Source organism: Mustela nigripes, chromosome 12, assembly GCF_022355385.1.
Source record: "Mustela nigripes isolate SB6536 chromosome 12, MUSNIG.SB6536, whole genome shotgun sequence".
Lineage (NCBI taxonomy): Eukaryota > Metazoa > Chordata > Mammalia > Carnivora > Mustelidae > Mustela > Mustela nigripes.
The window spans coordinates 156,265,854-156,273,457 of NC_081568.1; the positions used below are offsets into that span (position 1 = coordinate 156,265,854).

Consider the following 7,604-nt stretch of genomic DNA (forward strand, 5'->3'; position numbering starts at 1 on the left):
GAGCTCTGACACGGGCCCTGCTGATTGCCCAGGGACCACTCCCTGGTGTCCCAAACACACCCCAGCTGTGGCAAACAAGGGAGGGTTCTTTTGGAAATGGGAGAGGCCCCTCTCTCCTCCCGGGCCCCCAAGAAGAGAGGCAGGCTTGGGATTTTATTGAAGGTGGGAAGGCAGGGGTGCCAGGAGGTGCCTGGGGAGGGCCAGAATCATCTGCCCCCTGACAAGGTAATTAAGGGGTGAGAAGGGGAGCTGAGCTATGGACGGTGGGGCCCAGGAGGCCAGAGAAGACTGGTCAGAGGAGTAGGGCTCAACTCTGAGGTCCCCAGTAGGTGAGCCCTGCCTGGCCAAGCCAGTAGGTGTGCCCAGGGCGTCCCTGATTCCCAGCTGCCTCCTTTCTCTGGTGGGTCAGTGTGGAGCCACAGAGGCAAAGACCCGCAGCTCCCCAGACGGAAACCTCAGTCTGGGGGTGGGGGGCAGCACAGGTGCGAGGGCAGCTCAAAGACTGCTGCGGGGGAGAGGCTTGGACCTCTGCAGTGGAGTGGGCTGTCCTGGGGTAGGCACAGGTGTATATCCCTGTCCCAGAGCTCACGGAATCAATGAGCTGTGAATTCAAAAAGCTCAGGAGAGGGATGCCGGGTGTGGGGCGGGGGGACTAAGTCAATGGAGTGTCCGGGATCGAGTCCCTCGTGAGGGAACTCACTTCCTCTCCCTCTGCCTGCCGCTCCCCCTGCTTGTGCACTCTCTCTCTCTCTCTCTCTCTCTCTAAAGAAATACATGAAATCTGGGTGCCTGGGTGGTTCAGCGGGTTAAGCCTCTGCCTTCAGCTCAGGTCATGATCTCAGGGTCTTGGGATTGAGTCCCATATTGGGCTCTCTGCTCGGCAAGGAGCCTGCTTCTCCCTCTCTCTATGCCTTCCCCTCTGTCTAGTTGTGATCTCTCTCTCTCGGTCAAATAAGTAAATAAAATCCTAAAAAAAAAAAAAAGAAGAAGAAGAAGAAGAAAAGAAATACATGAAATCTTAAAAAAATAATAAAAAAAAGAGCTCGGGAGAATGTCAGGACCGTGCTGTCCACTCGCCATGGCTGGTCCCAGAGAAGTCACTGGTCACTGGGGTGGCCTGTCCTGTCCTTGGACCTTGGCTTCCTCTCCCGTAGAGGAGGAGGGGTGGGTGAGTTCTCGGACCCTAGGATAGGCTGGCTGTCCCCAGCAGAATAGGAGCAAGGACTGGTCTCCTCTGGGACCTGGGCCCAGTGGCCAGTGGGGCTGGGGTATAGGGTGCCAAGCAGACAGGCACCCTGGCCACTCTCCGTGGGCGAGGATGGACACTGGGGGTGGGACATGCTCCGGAATTGGGTGGAGGACCGCTCCCCCATCTCTGGGCTGGGTACCCCAGAGCTCCACCCAGGCAAGGATGCGGCTCTGCCCAGAGTCTCCCCAGCCCTGTTGCCATGGTAACATTGTGTCATCCGGACGCCCATCGGAGGTGCCATGGCCTTCCTGGGTGTGTCTTGCGAGGCTGTCCCAGAGAGATGAGCGTCTGGCTCTGTAGACCGAGGGAGTCATAGCCCCCGGGCATGTGACAGGCAAGAAAGGCAAAGGAAGAGTGAATTCTTCTGCTGTGCTCTGGGACACCCAGCCTTCCTGCGTCTGCAGCCTGTGGACAGCAGATCCTGGGACTTCCCGGTCTCCAAAGCTGTATAAGTCAGTGCCCGGGACACCCTCATCCCATCTGTGCCTTTCCCTGTCCTCTGGGGAATGCAGAGGAATACACCTGCAGAGGGAGCCACTCTAGGTGTGGGGCCCCCTTGTCCACACAGCCGGATGATGGAAACAGCTCCCCTGCTGGTTCCCGGCATCCTGCATGCATTTATCTGGTGGATCTGAATCCTTCTAGCTGCAGACCTGGCCCCTTCCCACTAGCCGGGTGGAATTAAATGTTCAGTCCATCACACACGCCCATTGCTGACTGGGGTGGGAGCCAACCTGGACCAGGCAGACCCCAGAGACCCCATCCTGACCACCCTGGGGAATGGGGGCGGGCCTCAGGGCTGACATGGGAGCAGGCAGACTAAGGGCATGGTTCCGAGGAAGGAGGGGGATCTGAGAGCAGCAGGTGTAGGGCCTGCCGTGGGTCTGGGTCTCCACCCCAACACACTGGCGGACTGGGCCCTGCCTCACAACGAGGTTGAATTAGTGCCTCCAATAAATGATGCACGGTTCCAAGAGGAACCCAACCAGTTCTCCAAAGCTGAGACACTTCCTGGGCACATGACATCAGGGGTGACAGGTGTCTCATAGCTCCACAGGATGATAAGAGGTGCCCAGGGCCATCAGAACTCCCCAGACCGAGCATCTCCAAGTGCGTCCCTCCTGCTGGCTGCATTCCACTCGCACCCCCAAAGGCTGGGTGCCACAGACAGGAAGCACTTTCCAGAAGAACCCGTGGGCATGTCTGCTCCAGGGGGACGAAGCAGTGGTGGGCTGATGCCCTCCCCAAGTGCACCCATGTGGGGAGCAGAAACTGTCCACTGGAACAGAAACTGTCCGGCTGCTGCAGCAGCTACAGTGGGGCATGGAAGGGAGGTTTCTGCTGTCCCAGAATCATAGGTCCTGCACACACCACTCTTTGGGAATGAGGCCGAGTGCACACAGAATGCAGAAAATGCTATCTGTCAGGCAAAGGCGCGCTTCTCTGCGGCCCCACGCCGCACCTGCTGACCCTGGGGCACCCTGTTGGCTGCTTCATCCTCAGGCGTGAGGCAAGGGTGAGAGCCAGGCGGGGAATGCTCTTGCCCTGTGGAGCTGGCCTCCAGAGAGGACTGCAGTGCCCACATGGGGGAGGCAGGGGCCCCCGCCCCCGGACAGAGGGAGCAAAGCACCCGGCTGAGAACATTTCCAGCCCATCAGCAATGAGAAGGAGCCCCACAAGCTGGGCTGGAGTGAGGTGGACACAGTAGTAGTGCAGGGAGAGAAGCTGATATAAGATGGTGAAACTGAGGCAGGGGCCCGTATGGGAAGAACGGGGATGTTCAAAGGGCCAAGGTAACACAGGCCTCTCCATGTGTGACACGGGGCTATGGCCCACATTCTGCTTCTCAGCTACCTTGTGGACATGGGCCAGCCCTTCCCCTGCCAGCCGTGGGACACTGGCAGAGTCGAGGCCTGGCTGGCTCCTGGCCCCAGCCCAGAACAAGAGGCAGGGCAGCCCTTGGGTAGGGCAGGGAACGAGGTGTGAGCGTAGGGGCTGGGCCCCTGTCCTCAAACTGGCCATAATTCTCACTGCCTAGGTATGGTCCCTGGAGGGCCATACAGGATCAGGGGCCTCTGGGGGTGGGCATGCCAGAGAAGGGAGCTGAGCAGAGGGAGATGTAGGGCCCCACCCGTCTGGATAGAAATCTGTCTCGGGTCCCCTCTGGGAGCCACACTGTCCCATGAAGGCTTAGAGGGGATGAAACTTCTGGCCAGGAGGTGCTGGCCATTGAGGGCCTTAGCTAAGTGGTAACCTGGAGGAACCCAAGTCAGCAGCTGGAGGCCACAAAGTACCAGCATCCTGGGGACAGGATGGGGTTGGCCGAAGAGCGAAGGTCCAGCAAGTGGCTTGCTGGAAGCCAAGTTCCAAGGGCTGCCATCCCAGCCTCCAGGCCTCCCCAGAGCATGCCTAGCCACCATGAACAATGCCACGGGCTATGTGCAGAGCGGGAGACCTGCAGGGAGGGAGCAGCTCTTCCCCCCACAACCCCCACACCCCCTATACCCCCTCTCCCTGCCTGTGCCCCTTTGCTCCAGCCGGCCCTTCAGTTCCTTCTTGCCCAGCATCCTTGCGTCTGATCTGGCCTTCAGCCTGGGAACTGCTGAAGGAGAGGAGTTTGACCCCAAACCCCCAACCAGGCCACCAGGCCCCCTACTAGAGGTCAGGCTAGAGGTGAGAGTCTGGGCGGGAGGCAGCTAGACAGCTCACCTCGCCCTCTCCTGGCAGGAGCTGGACAGGCGCTGTCTTCATCTTCTATTCCCAGGGTGTCCCCTTCCCCAACCCCAGGGAAGAGGGGGAGGGAGCCCAGGTGAGCACCTGGGCCTCAGTTTCCCCAGGGAACCACCAGGCACGTCCTTGCTCTGACAGACCCTTCCCCTGATGTGCCCCGTACCTGTCCGTCCTGGGCTGAGATGCCCCCTACCCCCAGGAAGGACAAGTTCAAGACGAAGGTAAATTCCTTTAGCTAGGGACAGGTACATAGGAATTATTTTTTTCATACACTCCTTCCTGCCTCTATTTTCATACTTTTAAATTTCAAAGAAAGCTTCTGAAGACACAGTGACCACTTGCAGATTGGGCATTGACTCTCTGCGGGTGGGGAGCCAGCACCTCCGGAAGCTTCTGTGCCCCTCCCTGGAGAAACAGACCCCCCGAGGGCACTTTGCATGAGCATGTGCTGTACACTTAGGGCAGGAGAGACCCCAAGCAGGCCCACGGAGGTGGGCTGGGAGCTGGGAGGGAGGAGGCCTTGGGGGTAGATGCTGGGGTGCAGGCCATCAGCTGGTTCGTTCCTAAGTGGTTCCTGAGGGAAGCTGGGACTGCAAGGTGGGTCCACAGGGCTGTGACCTTGGCTCACAGGGTCAAGCGAAGATGAGGCTGGAGGAGGGCCTGAGGAGGACTGGCAGCTGCTCGGATCCCAGCTGCCCCAGGAGGGAGGGGGCCCTGCCCACGGGGAGCAAGAGGGCACAGGAGGGGGCTGGGCAGGACTTCACTGCCAGGCAGGCCCCTGGGCTCAGGGCATGGTCTTGCTTTGTGCCCCCTACAACACACGGGTTTGGAGAGCCCCTCCAGCAGAATCAGAGGACTTCTCGCGAGTGGGACCCCTAAAAGCAGCACGACAGTGGGGGGACGGAGACCAGGTGGCAGAAAGGAGGGGGGTCCGGGTTGGCAGGAGGCCAGAGTAAGGTCCTACGTGGGGTCCTCAGCCAAGCCCTGAGCCTGGAAACCATGGAGAGGTGACGCGACTGTCCGTGTCTCCCTTCCGATCAGCCCAGGGAGGCTTCCAGGAGTAGGGGGCTCTTCCTTCCAGTTCGCCAGATTTGGGGCTCACGGCGACCCCGGGGGCAGCGCCGTCCCCCGCCCAGCAGAGCTCCGGCTCCGCCTTTGCTACTGGATGGCCACGTGCTCCCCGGGCGGGCGGGGGCGGGGGGAGGCTCCTCGGGCGGGCCAGGGGCGGCGTGGTGTCACAACTTCCACACCTGGGGTGGGCGCCCGGAAAGACCGACCGCGGCCCGCTGACCAGAGAGAGGGCCCGCTTGCTCAGGGAGAGGACAGGCACCGTCTCCCCGGCCGCCGCGCCCACGCCCGCCTCAGTACCCCGATCTGCAACATGTGCAGGCGGGTCCACCACCGCGCGGACCAGGAGAAGCGCGGCGCAGGCGCAGGCGCAGGCGCACTCCGTTCCGGGAGGGGCACACGGGTGCGCACGCGCGCAGCGGCGGGAGGGCGTGGCCCGGGGCGGGGCGGAGTCCTGGTCCCGCGTGCCCGCCCCCAGCCCGGAGTCTGCGCGTGCGCCCTGCGGAGGGGAGTAGGCGGGGCCGCAGGCGCCCCCGCCCCGTTCCCCAGCGTCCCCCGCGGCAGCAGGCACTGACGTGGCCGCCGTCAGAGCCGCCATCTTGTGGGAGCAAAACCAACGCCTGGCTCGGAGCAGTAGCCTCGCCGCGGCTGCCGAGGGTGAGGCGGCGGGCCGGGAGCCATGGGCCGGGGTCGGGGCGGCGGGGACAGGGACAGGTCCGGGCCGCTGAGGCTCTGCCCACCGCGGCGGCGTTGCGTCGGTGAGGCCGGGCCGGGCGGGGGCCGACGTGAGGCCGGGGCGAGGAGGCCCGGGGCCGGGCCGGGGAACTAGGCGGGGCGGGCGAGACGAGGTCTGGGCGGGGTGGAGGGTCGAGGCGCGGAGGGCGCTAGGGCTGGGCCGGGGGTCGAGGATTGGCTGGGGGTCAAGGGGAGGCCCGGCCGAGGCGGGGGAGGGGACTGGCCGGGCCTGGGGCTAGGCGGGGGCCGGGGGGTGGGTTGCGTGGAGTCAGGGCCCGGGGCTGGGGTGCCGCCGGCCCCTGAATCTCTCCCGCGGCCTCGCGCCCCCAGCACCGACGGGGTGGACGCGCGGAAGTCCGGGCCGGGCCGTGGGATCCCGCCTCGGGGTCTCCGGCACTCGCGGCCCGGGACGCCGCCAAGGTCACGCGATGGCCGGGGTGGGATCCCCGTTCCGTGGGCCGGGGTCCCGGGTTCGGAGTGGGAGCAGCCGTGGGCGCGGGACGTGGCGGCGCGGGGCTCGGAGGAAAGCCGCTGAGGTCCGGCTCGCTTCCTGAGCGCCGTCGGCACGGAGCGTACCCTTCCTTCCTCGTTGGGGTTCTGGTTCCTGGAGGACTGTCTGCGCGGGTTCGCGGACTTGTCGGGCGGGCAAGCGGGCGGGGTGGGTGAGACGGGAACTGGACGAGTGCGGCGTGCGGGTTCCGGGTCGTGCGGGGCTCGGCGGTGCCCGGGCTTGGCGCAGTTCACGCCGCGCTCTGCGCTGGGAGCGCCTCCCATTTCCTCAGCGCCCGGCAGCCGCCTTCCGTGCCGCCGCCTTCCGTGCCGCCGCGGACTCGCTTGGGAAGGGGGTTCTGCACGGGAGGGGTGCGGAGCCGGGCGGTCCCGGAAGTCACCGCGGCCTGGCGGCTGCTGGTGTCCCTGCGGTCGGCTGTAGTTCCCGTTTCACAGCCAACAGTGAGCGCTCAGAGCTTCTGTGTGCCCGCTGTCTGAGCCTGGGGCCGAGCGTGCCCGTGCGGTGCTCCGAGGCTGCTAGACCCGCCGTTCTCCCTACCGGTCTCCTCCTGTGCCCCGTGCGGAGCCCGTGCCGCGTGAGCGGTGTCCAGGTGAGGGTCATCACACGACTGGCCGTGAGTTAGCGCGCCCCGCCCTCCTGCAAAGGCTTGGTCTTGTCCGCGGGCCTCCTGGGCTGTCTTCAGGACGCCTGGGAAATTCCACACGATCGTCTGTCTCCAGGTGCGGCAGTCCTCACCGGCAGGTGTCCACACCTACCTCGTCCAGGGACTTGGGTCATGCTGGTTCCCCTGCTGTCTCTTCTCCAAGGTGAGGAGCACCCCCGGTGTGCTGAGCTGAAGCTCCCGGCCTGGGACAGGCTTGCACTTCCAGCAGGGCACAGTCTGCTCCTGCTGGCTGCCCGGCAGCTGCATCTGGGACCTGGCACCGTCTCGAGCAATGTAGGAAATGTTGGAGAAAATTGAGTCCATTTTCCACAGGTTCTTCCAAAAGAGGGGAATTTCAGTCTGCTTTTGGGATTTGCTCTGCTGTTCTTGTCTGCATAGAATGAGGTGCTCCGTTGGCGCCTTTTGGGTGTGGAGGACGTTCAGTCTTTGAGAAACGCTTTGGACCTGGTCATGGATCTGTTGTAACTGCCTTGTGGGAGGGAGAGGATGGCTTTGGGAATGGGGGTGAGAGAGGGTGCCGTATGGAGTATATTAGTGTGTGTGGCAGGGTCGAGTCCAGAGTGTGAGTGTGCAGGGGTGGGGGGACAAGTCCAGGGTGTGAGTGTGGGGGGAGGCGAGTCCAAGGTGTGAGTGTGCGGGGGGGGGGG

The 7,604-nt window shown here is 63.6% G+C and overlaps 1 protein-coding gene across 3 annotated transcripts in view; it reads left to right on the plus strand.

The window, feature by feature from the left end:
• The first annotated feature begins 5,598 nt into the window (after positions 1-5,598).
• The window catches only part of ARF1 (ADP ribosylation factor 1), a 14,292-nt gene continuing 12,286 nt past the window's right edge, over positions 5,599-7,604 (plus strand). The window contains exons 1-2 of one of the 3 annotated variants that reach the window (XM_059416299.1): positions 5,633-5,704; positions 7,013-7,099. The gene's annotated coding sequence lies outside the window, so the exon portion shown is untranslated. Of the gene's footprint in view, positions 5,705-6,777; positions 6,883-7,012; positions 7,100-7,604 lie in introns of those variants that run through there. The other 2 variants (XM_059416298.1, XM_059416296.1) reach the window with 2 other exon arrangements.